The 18,893-nt window shown below is 44.7% G+C and overlaps 1 protein-coding gene across 2 annotated transcripts in view; it reads right to left on the bottom strand.

Annotated features, from left to right (window-relative positions):
* GFRA4 (GDNF family receptor alpha 4) overlaps nucleotides 1-18,893 on the bottom strand; it is a 575,713-nt gene that overhangs the window by 128,005 nt on the left and 428,815 nt on the right. The gene's annotated exons all lie outside the window — the stretch shown is intronic.

The following is an 18,893-nucleotide window of genomic DNA, read 5'->3' as shown; positions in this document are numbered from 1 at the left end:
CATGTGTAGGTTTCCAGTGCATTCCCCTAATTAGTCACAGTAGCTCCAAATCTAGCGGGTGTTAGTATTCCGAGATGCTGCGGAGCCTCCATTACATATACCGCGCTGCGCTGACATACGGAGCTGAGCGGAATCAGTAATGTCCACGTCACGCGGACCACGTGTGATAGGATCTGAGGATGAGTCACCATTAGAGTTGAGCGATACCGTCCGATACTTCAAAGTATCGTATCGGATGGTATCGGCCGATCTTTAAAAAAAGTATCGGTATCGCCGATTCCGATACCGGAAGTCCCATTCAAGTCTATGGGACTTCCGGTATCGGAATAAGAAAAACACTTTCCTGCCCTTGTACAGCCTCTCTGGGGTCTGTACGGGCCTTTCGGGGGGCTGTGCCGGCCTGCCAGGGGGTCTGTGCAGGCTCCGGTGGTCTGTGCCGGCCTGCCGGTGGTCTGTGCAGGCTCCGGGGGACTGTGCCGGCCTGCCGGGGGGCTGTGCCGGCCTGCCGGGGGGCTGTGCAGGCTCCGGGGGGCTGTGCAGGCTCCGGGGGTCTGTGCAGGCATCGTCCGATGGGACTACAACTGCAGCATCAGATGAATTTCCCACACAGCAATGGCATAAAGTGAGACTAGGGACTTTTTTTTTTTTAAGTGGCGGAGGAATACAGTGCGGAAGGATACCTACCTTCCGTCATTGGATTCCTGCAGCCCGTAGAGAACGGCAGCATCATCTGATGCTGCAGTTCTCTACCCAAGATCGTCGTGGGACACACTCGTGGACTGCTTCGGATCGTGGGTGAGTATTTTTGTGGTTTGTTATGTTAATATTTATCCCGGAAAAGACAATGGCTTCGGGGAACAATGTGACAAGTATTGGTAAGTATGTTACTCTATGTTATATGTACTGTATGTCTATGTATGTATTGTATGAATGTATTGTATGTATGTAGTATATATGTGGTATGTATGTAGCATGTAGTATGTATGTGGTATGTATGTAGCATGCATGTAGTATGTATGTAGCATGCATGTAGTATGTATGTAGCATGCATGTAGTATGTATGTAGCATGCATGTAGTATGTATGTAGTATGTATGTAGTATGTATGTAGCATGTATGTAGCATGCAGTATGTATGTAGCATGTATGTAGTATGTATGTAGTATATATGTAGTATGTATGTAGCATGTAGTATGTATGTAGCATGCATGTAGTATATATGTAGTATGTATGTAGCATGCATGTAGTATGTATGTAGTATGTATGTAGTATGTATGTAGCATGCAGTATGTATGTAGCATGTATGTAGTATGTATGTAGTATATATGTAGTATGTATGTAGCATGCATGTAGTATGTATGTAGTATGTATGTAGCATGCAGTATGTATGTAGCATGTATGTAGTATGTATGTAGTATATATGTAGTATGTATGTAGCATGCATGTAGTATGTATGTAGTATGTATGTAGCATGCAGTATGTATGTAGCATGTATGTAGTATGTATGTAGTATATATGTAGTATGTATGTAGCATGCATGTAGTATGTATGTAGCATGCATGTAGTATGTATGTAGTATTTTTTTTTTTTTTTTTTTTTTAACATTTAACACATTAGCCGGATGATGGGACTACTACTGTCCCATCATTGGCTAATGTGTCAATCACTGTCATGGTAGCAGGCATCGCCCGATGGGACTTGTAGTCCCATTGGACGATGCTTGCACAGACCCCCGGACATCAGCACAGCCCCCCGGCAGGCCGGCACAGCCCCCCGGCAGGCCGGTACAGACCCCCACAGGGTGCACAGACCACCGGCAGGCCGGCACAGCCCCGCGGCAGGCCGGTACAGACCCCGGGCAGTCCACACAGCCCCCCGGCAGGCCGGCACAGCCCCCCGGCAGGCCGGCAGAGACCCCCGGAAGGCCCGAAATGACGGCGCATCATGATGCGCACACACCGCGCATCATGATGACGTCAGGCCGTCAATCAACTGAACTTCCGATTCCGATGCCGAATTCCGATATTGAAAAAATATCGGAAGTCGGTATCGGAATTCCGATACAGCAAGTATCGGCCGATACCCGATACTTGCGGTATCGGAATGCTCAACACTAGTCACCATCGCTGACCCTTATAGTCCTGGAGCAGGATATATCCCACTCACTGCAGACTCCACAGAAGAAGAATACTCTGAACCGCATGGGGAAATTCTTTTAATCCGGCATTAATAGAACTAAGAAGGTGCTGAAATATCAGAGATACTCAATATACTTTTGAGAATGATATAATATTAGCAAGCTATGAGAGGAGCCACCTAGATAGGATTTTCGTCCGGCGCGTTTCGCCGCTACCAATGCGGCTTCATCAGGGGCAGGTCATATCCTTCTCAAAAATACATTGATCGCACTGGTATAGTATATTAATCTAGAAATGACATGAGCCTAGTTCTTTTGTACTGAACAATATATATGTGATGATACTCGCACGAGATCTATCACTTTCCCATTAGTAGACATGTAACAATTAAGCCGCCATGACTTCTGCTTCTAAGATAGATTAAAAAAAATCTCTACCGTGTCCCTTAGTGATGAATGGCGGAGGCGGGTGCATGCGGCATTAGGCGACAGACTAGCGATATTAATATGTTTTTATAAAGCGCCAGAACAGATGGCGGCATTGTGCTGCGGTTTAACAACAAAATCTCATTAAAATTTTAGCCGTAAATTAATTTCACAAATTCTATAGAAGTTGGAAACTTGTAAGATGGGTACAAAGTTGTGTTTCCCCACTAAAACAATGGCCAAGAAGAAACTGAAGTGGGCCCTTAATATTGTGCCCATATTACTTAGCCACTTGGCAATTTTACTGTCCATGTACTTTATATTTAATAGGGATATAACCTCCTAAACTCCAGGGACATTTTACCCATAATTTCTCATAATTACCAGAGAGCATCATGAATGTTAGCACTTAACCCTTTACCAGTATGGTAGGGGGCCGGGCTAGGGGGGTGGACCACTGCTTACCAGACGAGGCAAAGACGAGACGGAGACAGTTTCCACTTGTAACAGTTCCGGATTTATTTGTCGTCCTCCTGACGACCACCAAACACGCACCGCAGCTTCTTTACACCACTGTATCGCCAGGCCCGGGTACCTATTCTTCAGCTCCAGTTGCAGTAACGCACCTCGCGGATCTTTCACTGGGGGCTGTCCTAGACCAATCTACCCCCAGTGCTTCACCTGCCCGAGGTCGTCTTCCAATCGGTACCCTCGGGGCCTCGTCTGTTCTGCGGTCCGTTAAGTCAGGGTCTCCCCCCTGGCTGCCTCTTCTCCTTGCCTGTCCTGCAGTCCGTCGGGTCAGGGCCACCCCCCTGACTGTCTCTCCTTTGTCCGTCCCCCTGGCCGAGCTCTTCTCACTTTCTCCGTCTTCTTCTGAGCTCCTCCCGGGACTAAAACTCTCCTGGAGCCCCGCCTTCTTCTATCTATCCCCTGTCTCACAGGGGAATTTCCCACCTGGGCTCCTATCTCCCCGCCCCCCATGACTAAGCGGATTCCTAAGCCCTAAGCTGATGTTAAGTCCTGTACTACTCTCCCCTGCCATCTTGTGGTCATTTCACGGTACTGCACTCCCTTTTCTGTCTTTCCCTGCTGTTACCTTTCTAACCTGTCAATCTCTGTCACTAGTGCACAAACCGTCCCCTCCTTCTATCAGTCACATCTGTCCGTCAAGTCACCTTCCCCACACCAGCAGCTATCCAGAGATATTAGGCATGAACTGCTCTGGTACAGTAAGTATAATGGGGAGAACTTTGCGCTTTTCTTCTGATTGCCCCCAATGAGCATAAATAACCCTGCATGTCTCCTTGGAGTGACTGCAGCCGGTGTTAGGATCAGGGATGCGACTTTCCATCTTACAGCCAATAGGGAAATCACATCTGTATATCTGGGGACGATGAGCGGCTAAAGACGCGCCATTCATCACCATCTGCAGAAGTGAAACTTTTCCTTCTCCTTGTTATTTAATAGAATGCCTTGATTTGAAGTGATCTAATTCTACACCTCCTCCAGTGCAAATCCAAAGAGCGGCTAAACAATGGCCATTACCGGATGATTTATGGCACCACGCTGCTCAGCAGATCCCGGGCGCAGGAACATATAAAATGCTTTTCTGATTTCAAGACTGAGGAAATGTGATTCAGTCGCAACAAATCAAATCTCAGCCGCCATGAACCATCAGGGAATATACAGTTTAGCTTTACCGTAGCTCAGTATATAGGATAGAGTAAATATCTGCATCTATCGGCTGTGACTGCTCACCTCTGAGGTCATCATGAGCGGTACAGATCAAGATCAAATTAGATGAGGGTCCTCAGGTTAATCTTTAAAACGACGTGTCATTGGGTCAAAAGTGACCAGTTTTAGCTCCTATTCCCTAAACTCCACAGAGTATTCTGTTTTTTGGTACCAGAGATATGGGTCAGTGCATTTTGTGCACATTTAAATGGTCTTTTCAAAGAGGATGTGGCTCACAGGCTCCTCTGGGGCATGTCCTTAGGCTGCTCTGCATAAATTACCCTGTGAGCCACGCCTCCTTTTAACACACCATAAAAATAGCCCTAAACGAAAAGACCCATATCTCTAGAACCGAATGACGGGTGTAAAAAAACACAAAAAGATAGAATACTCAGTGGAGCAGGGGGATAGAGATCACCTGGTGACAGCTCTTCTTTAAACTTTCTTGAAGAGCACTCTTCATCGTGTATAGTTATTTTATTATGAGAAAGGACAAACATCTGGGAAATAGAAAATAGAGAAATCAACTTGAGCCTGGTCTCCTGAAGTTCTAAGGTCAAAATGCTCCCCTAATATTATACTTGTCACCTTTTGCAATTGACTGTCCGGTAAATTTCTGCACTTTTTATAGGCCTTGCTCTTCCACCCCAGTTCCATCCCTTGGCCACACTTGTCCTCCACCATGTCTCCCTTCCTGTTATCATGCCCAAGAAACCTTCCAAGAATCGTTCGTTCCTTGGAAAGACTTGCACCCATGTTATTTGTCAATTCTGCTTGAAGTTCTCCCATTATTCCAAGTTTCAGGAGAGTTGCCGATAATGCTCACAATGTAACCCAAGAAGGAACCAACTTGGACCCGACATCATTGGAAGAGAAACAGGAAGGAGCTAAAATGCCACCCACCACCATTATAACCATAGGGAGGTCACCTTTTCCTGTAGCTCTATAGTAGTGATGTGGTCTACTGCTCCTTGGAACAAATACAAATGTGCTTGTCAATGCCTGGATGTCTAAGATAGGGGTTTCGAGACCCCACCCTAGTGCGCAGAGCAGTAGCCATGGACCCACTGTGGAGTACTTAGCAATAGTATGTAATTCACAGTTTCCTCTCTTAATTGAATGGGCACTGTGTAATACTAAAATTTAAACTGTGTGTCTACCGATCCCTCGGCAGTGATATCACCGGCTGTATTCGGATTCTCGACCCAGGGGTGTAATGCAATGCTGGGTCATCAGAACAAACTAGTGACCCTCTTCCAAGCTGCTCTCTTCTGAAACGTGGACGAGTGACGGCCACAGTACAGTAGCAATCAGCAGACACGCGCAAAGATTAGATAATATAATGCGAATATTTACTAACCAGTTTATAGAACAATGTCAGCAGTTACTCTCAATAACACCGACTAAGATTAGGTACACTGAATTAACAGTTACATGCGTGCAAAATACAACGCAATTAATCCTTTCTATGTATAATTCAATAAAATGACAGTGTTGTAGTAGCACTTTACCAATCGCCTACTTGGAGCAATTTTCAAAGTGTGTCTTACAGAACAGGCCTTTTCTGCTAACTAACTGAATTTCTATAAGGATACTTATATATGTGCATATATATTTAGATGTAAGATGGTACCGGTATGTCCTGAAACTGAAGTAGAAGGATCCTTGCTGGGCTGAGTCCCGAATAATCAGTAATGTCATCTTAAAGCTCTTAGGGAATGCCGATCTTTCCAATGCAGGGCTTCCCTAAGTCCTTAGTCCAACATGCTGTATCCTTAATTGTTCTCACCGAGTCGGCTTATGTCAAGTCTCAGAGTCATCAACAACAAATCCAGAGTCACACTGCTCTATACAGACTTTCTCCAAAGATTGGAAGCTTCATTACCACCGGACTATCCGTCCAATCCTCCCAACCACCCACCAACCGCCAAAACCCCCCTGGGCTCCAATTCCGGCCTCTCGCCGCTGCCCTCTACTGGCCTGATAATATATTACATCACAAATCTCCAACAATACAGGAAACTGCGATTAACCCCTACACTTCCTCTCTATGTTAGATGAGGGTCTTAAACGGGACCTTTCACTTGCCACAAATATCTAACTTGTTCCTGAGTCTTTCCGTTCCTGAGGTATGGCCTCTTTTCCCTCTGTATAAATCTAGTCTTGTTGTCCAAGTGGGTATTGTCCTTAACTCTTCTCTGTGGGCATCTTCTTAAAGACCACGCCCACTTGCCTGACAAGTCTGGATTTATATTGAGGAAAGAAGGGGCCATATCTCATGAATAGAGAGGCGCAGGAACATAAGAAAAGCAACGACGAATTCAAGAGAACAGCGGCATTTACCCCAAGTACAAAAAAATTACATATTTATGACAACAGGTTCTTTTTACCTAGCCCCGTCAATAACGTCTTCTAATCTACACAATTCCTTTATGTAAGTAATTTGATGTGACTTACCCTATGACATACCTAAGATTCGCTGAAACCAACCAACTGTGTACATTCATAAATTATGCAAATTAATTTCCTTGCTGATTAATTATTTACGAGGCATTATTACTAATTCTGCGTTTCTGCAGTTAGTTCTAGAAGTAACTAAAAACAGAGTATGGTGCGGAGGACGCCGCCAGAATGGATAAATCATTAAGTCTGGGTGTTTATTTCTAAATGATGATGTGATTTGTGTGGCGCCGCTGATTTTTGTTGCCTTGTTAGTAGCGGTTTTATAAGGAGTGCGTCATTAATATAAATGGCTTGTACTCCCAAGCTCGAGATGAGAGCTGTCAATCACAGCTTCCCCGGAGTTCAGTCTGCCAGGTTCCTATGTAATACAGATGTAGCGGGAGATCAATATTGATCATGGGAAGCAAACATGAATTAATCGCTCGTAGTAAGGAAGTCTGTTTAAAGTATAACAGGATTGTGCTTGTCACTTACAATATGTGTCATTATTACACTTGGCGAGATGAGACGTTGTCGTCTCCGCGTCTGCCTGTCCCTTATGCCTTCTGATGTGTACAATGTAAGATCTCTCATTTAATCCTCCCATCTTGGCCCTGTGCATTGTACGGCCTTGGTATGTGACCCCTTTATATTACCTTCAACCAACAGAGACTAGCTTCTGAACCACTTTCCACAACGGGATTCCTATGTTTTCAAAGTCTCTTAGTACTGGAATTGTAAACTATCTATGTAATTTCTATGAAAGTGAAGCTAAGTAACATGACATTCCTGATTTACTGTATGTTATGTGTCTTCATACTCCAAAGTCTCAGTATATATAGTATATACAGCAGTCTCGTTGTATCTTGAGATGTATACAAACCAGTTCTCTGTGTATCCTATATGATGTATACAGTAGAGTGTGGGTGTATCCTCTGTGATGTATATATCGCAGTTTCTATATCCCCTATGTGATGTATATAAAGCAGTCTCAATGCATACGTGGTTATGTATGTCACAGTCTTGTTGTATCTTGAGATGTATACAACTGAGTCTCAGAGGATCCTATATGATGTATACAGTAGAGTGTCGGTGTATCCTCTGTGATGTTTATATCGCAGTTTCTATATCACCTATGTGATGTATATAAAGCAGTCTCAATGTATACTTGGTTATGTATGTCACAGTCTTGTTGTATCTTGAGATGTATACAACTGAGTCTCAGTGGATCCTATATGATGGTTACAGTAGAGTGTCAGTGTATCCTCTGTGATGTATATATCGCAGTTTCTATATCACCTATGTGATGTATATATAGCAGTCTCAATGTATCCGTGGTTATGTATATCACAGTCTCGTTGTGTCTTGAGATGTATACAACTGAGTCTCAGTGTATCCTATATGATGTATACAATATGTATAAAATACAATAGAAAAACATAACTTAATATTTGGTGCAGAAACCTTTGTTTGCAGTTACAGAATCAGACGTTTCCTGTAGTTCTTGATGAAGTTTGCACACACTGCAGCAGGGATTTTGGCCCACTCCACCATACAGATCGTCTCCCGATCTTTCAGTTTTCGGGGCTGTCGCTGGGCAACACTGAGTTTCAGCTCCTTCCAAAGATTTTCTATTGGGTTCAGGTTTGGAGACTGACTAGGCCACTCCAGAACCTTGGAATTCTTCTTATGAAGCCACTCCTTAGTTGCCCTGGCTGTGTGTTTCCGGTCATGTTCATGTTGGAAGACCCAGCTACAAACTATCTTCAATGCTCCTATTGAGGGAAGGAGGTTGTTGGCCAAAATCTTGCAATATATGACCCCATCCATACTCCCTTTAATACAGGGCAGTCTTCCTGTGCTATGTGCAGAGAAGCACTAACAAAGTATGATTTTTCCCCCACCATTATTCATGGTTGGGATGGTGTTCTTTGGGTTGTACTAATCCTTCTTCTGCCAAACATGGTGAGTGGAGTTGATACCAAAAAGTTCTATTTTGGCCTTATCTGACCACATGACATTCTCCCCTGCCTCCTCTGGATCATCCAGATGGTCATTGGCGAACTTCAAACGGGTCTGGACATGTGCAGGCATGAGCAGGGGGACCTCGCGGTCAGGATTTTAATCCATGACGGTGTAGTGTGTTATTAAAGGTAATGTTTGAGACTATGGTCCCAACTCTCTTCAAGTCATTGACCAGATCCCCTCGTGTAGTTCTGGGCTGATTAGTCACCTTTTTCAGAATCATCCTTACCCCACCAGGCGAGATCTTGTAAGGAGCCTCAGACCGAGAAAGGCTGACAGTCATCTTGAGTTCCTTCCATTTTCTAAGGCTATGTGCACACTTTGCAGTTTCTGCTGCGTTTCCGCAGCGGTTTGGGCTCTGCAGAAACGCAGCAGATTCTGCTGCATTGTACAGTAGCTATATTTACTATGGAAATAAAAAAAAGCTGTGCACATGCTGCGTTTTTTTCCGCGTGGTTTTGCTGCAGTTTTCAAAACGCAGCATGTCAATTGTTTGGTGCAGAAATGCTGCAGTTTTACACCTCATCCATTATGAGGTGTAAAACCGCAGAGCTAAACCGCAGGTAAACCGCAGGATTTACCTGCGGTTTTCTCTACAAAATCCGCAGAGACAAAAAACTATGTGTGCACATAGCCTAATAATTGTGACAACAGTTGTTGCCCTCTCTCCAAGCTGCTTGCCTACTGTCCTGCAGCTCATCCCAGTCTTGTGCAGGTCTTTAATATTGTCCCTGATGTCCTAACGGTGGAAAGGTTGGAGTGTGGTTGAGTGTGTGGACAGGTGTCTTTTATACAGGTAAAGAGTTCTAAACAGGTGCAATTAATACAGGTAATGAGTGCAGAGTAGGAGGAGCTCTTACAGAAATACAGGTCTGTGAGAGGCTGAACTCTTGATGGTTGGTCAGTGATCAAATACATATTTCATGCAATAAAATTCAATTTAATTATGTAAAAATCATAAAATTTGATTTTCTGTTTTTTTATTTTTAGATTCTGTCTCTCACAGGTGACGTGTACCTACGATAAAAATTACAGACCGCTCCATTCTTTATAGGTGCGAAAACGTGCAAAGTCAGCAGTGTGTCAAATACTTATTTTATCCACTGTATATACAACAGCCCCAGTGTATCCTATGTTATGAATACAGCTGTCAGTAAATCCTTTGTGAAATATATACATAGTCTCTGTGTCTCCTATGTCTCTTGTGATGTATATACAGCAGTCTGAATGTCTCCTATGTGATGTAAATACAGCAGTCTCAGTGTCTCCTATGTGATGCAAATACAGCAGTCTCAGTGTCTCCTGTGTGTTGTGATGTATATACAGCAGAGTCTCAGTGTATCCTATGTGATGTAGACATCAGTCTCTGTGTCTCATAAGTGATGCATATACAGCAGAGTCTCAGTGTATACTACTTTGATGCAGCTTCAGCCTGTATACTCGCCTCCTGCTGGTGATGTTTCTCCTGCCAGTTCATAGTATTGTCAATCTGCATCTCACCAAAATACACTTGGCACACAACATTTGCCTACTAAAGTGCTGCCCTCTTATATTATTATTTTTTATATATTAGATCTAAAAATATCCATAAATATGTATTGTATTACACTGTAATAAAGCTGGCATAGATCGGCTTTGTATGTGCTGTAATGATAGGAGGAGCACTTTATTTTACATGGAAAACAATTCTCTACAATGGCAAAGCCTCCCTCCCTCTGCACGGAAATGACTAATCTAATTACCAGATAAAACAATACAATTTTATTTGGTTTCAGCTTGTAATACAGCAGCTTTATACGGTCAGAAAGACAGAGCATCTGTCAGTAATGCGGTAAAGCATTTACTTTGCAATTAGTAACACTTTCCTATCCAGGAACAGTATAAAAGAGCAGGAGATGTGCAGAGAACAAGACCAGACCTCCGGGGAATGCAGCCGTGCAAGAGAATTCAGGCTGAGGAGGAAGCCCCCTCTGCCACCCGGATTATACAAGTAAACCTCTCATTAAAGTCTATGCAAGATATGGAGACGTCCAGTTACTCTGATCATATAAAAGATAGAGCCACGTGACCACGTCTCTACATTTTTGGCTGAATAAGATTGCCGAACAGTCATTGGGAATGTCCATGTGAGGTCACGTAAGTAAGTAATGTGTACATTAAGTATAAAAAAGCGACTGCCAGGGATATGACTAAATATATCGGGTTCCATAGAAATCTTTCCCCGTGGAAACTTTTGGGGGCTTTTTTGACTTTTTTAAGTTCTCCTCACATTAGGTCCATATAGCATAAATGAGTACTTAAAGGTCATCAATAAAATGATAAGTATGATAGATACTGGAGACCCCCAAGGTCCCCTTCGTAGTAGTTGGAAGCGTTAGGCTTTAGGACACACGCATACAATGACCCAACGAAGGTCAACCATGGGGCACCGAGCTTGACAAATGGTGCAATATTATATGGACTGATTGGTCGGAATGTTTAGACCTTCACGATGGGAGGGAATACTTTACCTCTATTCTTCCCATTGCTAAACTCCTCTTTAACACCAAGGAGAACTGGCACCAGGTTAGCTATTGGTGTAAAACATTGCAAATAATTATACCGTTACTGTATTGTTGGGTTCCACGCCAAAACCATAAAAATAGTAGACACGGTAGATACATTACCTTGTAAGACTTGTATTACTATGATTTTTTTCCTACTATTATATTTTGACTCCTGATGTGACCCAGTTGGCTTGACTTCTATCCAGTTCTCTGCTGCGTTACTCTCCTACCCTCTCCGACCCTTGGCCCAACCTCCTACTGTACCTTTATGCCATAAGTCCTGTTACTCCAATTATAATGAGGTCCACCCAGTGTGAAAAGGAGATGTGGACCATCTGGGTGATAAAGGATTTGGTTTAGGGCTGAAGGAACTTTGCGCTCTTTACTCGTTATGTCCATGAGATGGAATGGACTTTCCCAAAGGTCTCCATTAGCACCAATGAGTAGCAAGTAAATGGAAAGAAAACACAGACATGAGTTACAAAGGCTCTGGCAGTGCACAGGTAAAATGCATGCCGAATCAATGCCAAATTGAACAGGAATAACATGCCGAAAAGAAAAGGAACCAAAATATAGCTTAACTTCATATAGCCACAGATGGCGGCAAAAACGGTACACTATAACCCAGGCAGAGTAGTGTTATACGAGAGGACATTATGGTCAGTAGGGATTGGCGGGATAATGGCAACCACTGTCGGCAACCATATCTTTTATGATTCGTTTTCACCCTTGTTAGACTTTATCCATGGAAGCCATACCAGATGAAGACATCTAGGACTAGTTGAGTATCTCAAACCTCACCCAATCCTTAGTAACATTGCGTTGTCCAGTTAGTTCTTTTCCTAAATATTGCAGGAATCATGTCATTAGACATGCTGACATAAGAACAAAGCTCTTTATTTCCATAAGTAAATACATGTATACATTTCACAATATTAATTTGCTATGAGCCTATGAGATCTGTTCCTTAAAATTGTACTCCCGCCCCTGAGGAACCTTTATCTTTAATAATGTCTAATTTTTCGGATCACCGACAATTAACGCACTTTCATGCTTAAGGCATTTTCCATCACCCCTTAGAGGATGATCCCATGAATTTATACTAGGTCCGTAGAGCTGATACAATGTTTTATCGATGTCACCTGAGATTGCGAGAGCACCACAATTAGATGAAGGTACACACCAATTTCACTGTCAATTCCAGAGAAGGGCTGACTATTAGACTTCTCATTAAATGCAGGAGAATGTGTCAGCCATGTAATGGGCTATGACTAGAAAATTTATGAGGTGATGTCAATAGATCTGAAATCTTACTTGACAAAGAGTGAAGACTTGGTAACGTGGAGCTGACATTTTACGTCAAGGTTTTGTTTGAAGAATCAAATTGATCAAATCTCTAACAGATGAAATAGACAGCGACTATCGATCCTTATAAAAGGACCTGTCACGGGAGGCCAATATGACATCTGATCTTCTAAAATCACGGTTTTCAGGTTCTCGCTTGCACAAATTCGCAATATGAGGTGACAGATATCTCTCACATGAGTGACATGATGGAACGGCTGTCACGTCTTTATTACTAAATATGCACTTTCCAAATTCTCAAAATATAAAAGTAAAACCTCGATAGGCTGCCATTGACATAACAACGACTGAATGAAGACCTATAGTATAAACGACTCATGAAAGAGTATCGCAAAAACAATTTTAATTTTTCAAAGCTGGTCATCTCAGGTCAATTATTTGGGACATGTCAAGCCCAAAGCAAAGGTAAGAAAGCAAACATGATCTTCAAACTAGTGACAGTGTTGGAAGTTCTTTCACATCGCAGAAGAACCATGAAATGAACTATAGATTTGATGATGAGGTGACAGAACCCAATGATACCTGCTTTCTCGTACTCACAAGTGCCACAAGGCCAACAGTCATTGTTGACCAATTTTAGGGCAATATTCAAGTTTTGAAAGTAGATACATGGAGCGGCCACTCTTTTCGAGACACCTGCCCTTCATGATTGATGCTTTTCTGTAGGGAAATTAGACATGTGAACCCATAGTGCAGCATAAAATCAACCAATCAGTTTTCCTTGGATCATTTTCAGGGTAAAAACACATTAGAACTGAAAAATCAAGAGATCTGAGCAACATCGAATGACATTGGCCTAGGGCAGGATCTGGAGGATTATCATAAACTGCCAACCTTATGGAGATTTCTCATGCCGTGGTGTAAAGAGTATATCGAGGGAAAAAAAAACAACCAGAGAAAGGGGATTCTCTGGATGGAAGCAACTCATCAACGAAAAGGGTCAGGGCAGAATGTGAAGAATCGTTCTGATGAACGTTTATGGGCACGGATAGGCTATAACTGCGGACAGCCAGGATCATCCTTTCTAACGGAAACAGAAAGGATAGACTATATTGGGAAAACTAGCACAAAAACTAAAGTTCTGTGAATGTTTAACTCATTACTGACAGGGAGATTGGGTAATAGTGGTGGAAGAGAAGTAATGGTGAGGAAAGATTTTCTTGGCACTCCCTGGATAATCTGATATCTGTGTACTGACAGGGAGATGGAGTAACATTGGGTGAATGTGTTCTTGGTGTACCCTGGATCCTCTGAAACCTGTGGATGGATAATTTCTTCCTGTCAGGCAAGTGGAAGTGAAGTAATGGTGAGGAACGGTTTCCTTGGCACACCCTTCTCTGATACCTGTGGATGCATGACCCCTTTTTGTCAGACAGATGGAATTTGATTAATGGTGTGTGGAAAGTTTTGTTGGCATGTGGGAAGAAGGGCCCCCCGCCGAGTGTCCGGGCCAGAACCAAGGGGACCGTCACCTAGGTTCCGGGGGAAACTGTTCCCGGGGGACAGAGTTCAGGGACGGACCGTTATGATGGACAGATGGGCTGGGGGAGGAGCCAGTATAAAAGGGGCGGGGAACGCTAGTCACGGTGAGTCAGCAGACCGGGACAGAAGCAGCAGGAGACCGTGGGAGCGACTGAAAGCCAAAGCGACTTACCAGAGCCAGGAGAGACGATCACCTAGGACATCAGAGGGACGGCGCCCAGACGACCGTCCGAGAGCCGCTGCCCCGCTTCAACCCGCGACCGCTGCCGCCTCACCCCAGCCCGCGGCTGCAGTCTGCCCGCGGTCGCTCGCGGCCGCTGCCGCCTCACCCCAGCCCACGGTTGTGGCCTGCCCGCGGTCGCTCGTGGCCGGTGCCGCCTCGCTCCTGCCCAAGGCTGCGGCCTGTCTCCCGCCACCCGCAGCCGCCCTGCTCTCACCCGTGGCCGCAGCAAGTCCAGGGCCGTCGGCGGCCACCACTGTCCCGCTCCGGTTCGCGGCAAGGGCCGGGCCGTTGCAGCTGTTAGCTGCACAGGTGGCCTGCCAATCGCCACCCCGCATCGCTACCGCTTGCCCCAGTCCGGGGGTTGCGGCCCATCCGTCCAAGGACTCCTCCGGGGCCTGTGGTGTCCCGGTATCACCGAAGCATTGGAACGCTCGAAGACTACGTCAACTCTTCAGCAGCTGGGCTGAGGGACGTCAGGACGGCTAAGTTGATTATATAGTTAAGGACCAGTAGTCGGCCATACCACGGCCCTATAGTTACCGGCTTTCGCCAGACATAGTCATGCTCTACTCTGTTCGTGTTTGCTTGTATTGAGCCCCTGCCAGGGCAACTCTTGTTACCCCTTTGGTTGGTCAGGCTACGACTGAGGACAGTTACATCTAGGCCTATAAACGTTATTACTAAAAGCACTAAACCGTCTCGCGCCTCGTCACTGCATCCTGCTACTCACACAGGCACACCCTGGCTCCTCTGATACCTGTGGATGGATGACGCATCCCATCGGCCTGTTGGAGTAGTGGTGTGGGGAATGTTTTCTTGGCACAAACTGGCTCCTCTGATACCTGTGGATGAATGACCCATCCCATCAGGCTGTTGGAGTAGTGGTGTGGGGAATGTTTTCTTGGCACACCCTGGCTCCTCTGATTCTTGTGGATGGATGACCCATCCCATCAGGCTGTTGGAGTAGTGGTGTGGGGAATGTTTTGTTGGCACATCCTGGCTCCTCTGACACCTGTGGATGGATGACGCATCCCATCGGCCTGTTGGAGTAGTGGTGTGGGGAATGTTTTCTTGGCACAAACTGGCTCCTCTGATACCTGTGGATGAATGACCCATCCCATCAGGCTGTTGGAGTAGTGGTGTGGGGAATGTTTTCTTGGCACACCCTGGCTCCTCTGATTCTTGTGGATGGATGACCCATCCCATCAGGCTGTTGGAGTAGTGGTGTGGGGAATGTTTTGTTGGCACATCCTGGTTCCTCTGACACCTGTGGATGGATGACGCATCCCATCGGGCTGTTGGAGTAGTGGTGTGGGGAATGTTTTCTTGACACACCCTGGCGCCTCTGATACTTGTGGATGGATGACCCATCCCATCAGGCTGTTGGAGTAGTGGTGTGTGGAATGTTTTCTTGGCACACCCTGGCTCCTCTGATACCTGTGGATGGATGACCCATCCCATCGGGCTGTTGGAGTAGTGGTGTGGGGAATGTTTTCTTGACATACCCTGGCTCCTCTGATACTTGTGGATGGATGACCCATCCCGTCAGGCTGTTGGAGTAGTGGTGTGTGGAATGTTTTCTTGGCACACCCTGGCTCCTCTGGTACCTGTGGATGGATGACCCATCCCATCGGGCTGTTGGAGTAGTGGTGTGGGGAATGTTTTCTCGGCACACCCTGGCTCCTCTGATCCCCGTATATTGTTATTTGATAGTAGAGCTTATGGCTGACCAAGTATATCCCACCATGGCAGCTGTTTTCCCATATGGCATAAGAACAATGCACTATTGCCATGCCTTCACAGACCCCAGATTTTTCCTATAAAGCGTTAATAGGAGTTAGAATAGGCTGTTCTGTGTATTTCATACCTCCATCTGTTGGAAGCAAGGCTATCCTCATGGGCGCTTATTCCTTCAACTTCAAGTGCACCCTATGTCATCATGAAAGCAGATGTGAAGACCAAAGGAGGTCCAGTGCTCTACTAAATGGGGGTCTCTAATAAAGTGGCCATTCACTTTACATATATCCACCAATCACGTATGCGCTATATGATAACACACGACATAATAGACCTGGCTCTTAAGTGCGAACATAGAGTGCTTTTTCCTTAGAGGGACACATCACTTACCCCGTAACATATCTACTTCTTACACGCGCTGTAAACTGTGAGGCTTTCGGGCTTTGTGGATGAAATACAGATAGTAACTTGCAGCCGAGTTCTTGCCGCCTGCACGCAGCCATAACCAGCCTTATTAGCATGACATGACCTTCAGATGCGGGAATGTTTGTGTCTGATGACTTTAGGCATATTCTTCCTAATTTTTGCATTAATGTTACCTTGTTATCAGTTCGGCGAATAGCTAAGGACAACTTTTCTGTTATTTCACACTAAGGGCAGAAAGATTGGCCGCTGACGGTCTTAAGACCATTTCTTTATAACTTTATTCTCCGAATTACTTCTATAATCATAAGGTGAAATAATGCTATACACTTTGATGCATAGTAATTAATAATATTAAGAAGGTAACTTACACAGTTTTTCATTTTCATCTCCCCAGATTTCAGAAGGTGAAGTTTCTGAAGCAATTCTGTAAACTGTTCTGTGTCCAGCCATTAAACAAAGCAGCTCTCCCTTCCCCTCTCGCAGCAGCATGTAAAGCACCAATCATTAAGAAGTTGTCCGCTACTTGGACATGTTCTTGTCATACCTCTCGCTTGTCCCCCATAAAATAATAAAGCTTACACTCACCTCCCGTGACGCCGCCGTTCCTTAGGCGGGGCTTTAGGCCGTTAGTTGTAGCTGGGGCAGAAATAGTGTTTTTCTCCACTCTATATATGGGGCAGTGCTGTTGGTTGGTGCCCCCTTTGTACTCGGCCCCCTTAGTGATGAACGGCTCCCTGTGTCAGTGTGCACTGTCACCCATATCCTCCTTTCAGCTCTGAATATTCTTTAGTTTCTATGTTCTGTCTATGGAATAAAAGCCGGCGCAGAACAGAACACAGAATCGCCGGTGTGAATACAATTGCATCCTCCTTTGAAGCCCAGGGATCCTTCCTAAGTAATGTATTGCATCCCAGCCATCATCCTCACTAGCTGCCAGCAAATAAGCTATAAAAGGAGCACCGAATGCAGAGTATTGATCCGACAGGAACGACGTGCTCCAGCACAATACGGGAAGGTCTTCCCTAGGTCAGGCAGAGACGAGTCATCTACGTGGCCGCACAATATTGCCATGGCCGGTCCTCTTATTCATCATTGGTCTATTTGTACCGATTAAAGAACAATGGTCGGTGTGAGAACAAGAGCCGGCGTTACTGCGAGAATTACATGAGACGATCTGTAGATATAGTATAAGAACAGTGCTGGAGGGTGGGAGGCAGCATTCGCACTTGGGGCCTGGGGGGTCCAAAGACCACATGAAGGATAACAGTCCTTTAAAGTGGAATCTGCCCATTTACACAAAGTCTGTAGAAAGGCATCATCTTGCAGCCCCCTCTTGCCCCACAACTTGCCATTTGCATTCTGCCAGCATTATGGGTGCTGGAACTCCCTCTGGTCATTGATTAATTGCTTGTTGGCAACTGCAAACCCACCTGGTATATACACAGATGTTAGGGTCTGTTCACATTTGCATTGTACTACACTACATGCCTGGTATCCGTTATGCGATTAATCTGAGATCCCACTGTGCTTTCCAGCATATACGGAGGCTCTGGTGTGAGTCTGACATTAAATAACCTTTTAACGATAATTTGTAAAAATATATACACTACACAGAGGCGAGAGGGAATCTTCCATATGCATGTCTCCACGAGCGCAATACAGACCCTCAGGCCACCCTTAAAAATACCTTCCCCAAAATTCACTTCTGGCAACCCACTCAGCGAGCGCTGCTCCGGAGAACTCCATTCTGCATCCTCAATCTCCTTATGAATCAGTGTTAACCTTTTTTATGCTGCAAATTTATGCACATTGCCAAAGCTAAATACAAAATGCTAAAAAAAAAAAAAAAAATACAAAAAAAAAAAAAAATCAGATTAATGTATTCTCTGCCAGACAGGTGTCCTCACAGCAAATCTTTATTTGCACCTTCAAAATTATTCCTGTTGATTAACACATTTTGAAGATTTGATAAATATATTTTTTTAAATGTTATTTTTTTTTATTAATTGAATGCATATGGGCTGAAACCTATATCTTTATCTGGAAAGGTGGCCGCTTATCTTCGCTTTCCAGGTTTCCTTGCTGAATTAGTAACTCGCCTGTTTACCCGGCCAGGGACGGCGCTATTATAAATGTCATGGGAGACGGACGAGGATGGAGAGCGGACGGTCCGGGAGTCTCTTGACAGCAGCCAGATGGAAAGTAGCGCGGCATAATGATAAACCTATAGATTGTCGCGCAGCGCGCGTCGGGGCCTCCTTTCATGACACATGTTGCAGAGATTACACCCTAATGCACTACAGAGATAATAGGTTTGCAGAAAGAAGTCATTATATTTTCTATTCACCGCGT

Source organism: Dendrobates tinctorius, unplaced genomic scaffold (genome assembly GCF_039654945.1).
Source record: "Dendrobates tinctorius isolate UK_male_01 unplaced genomic scaffold, ASM3965494v1 ptg000095l, whole genome shotgun sequence".
NCBI classification, from domain to species: domain Eukaryota; kingdom Metazoa; phylum Chordata; class Amphibia; order Anura; family Dendrobatidae; genus Dendrobates; species Dendrobates tinctorius.
This window is presented reverse-complemented; position numbering and strand designations above follow the sequence as displayed.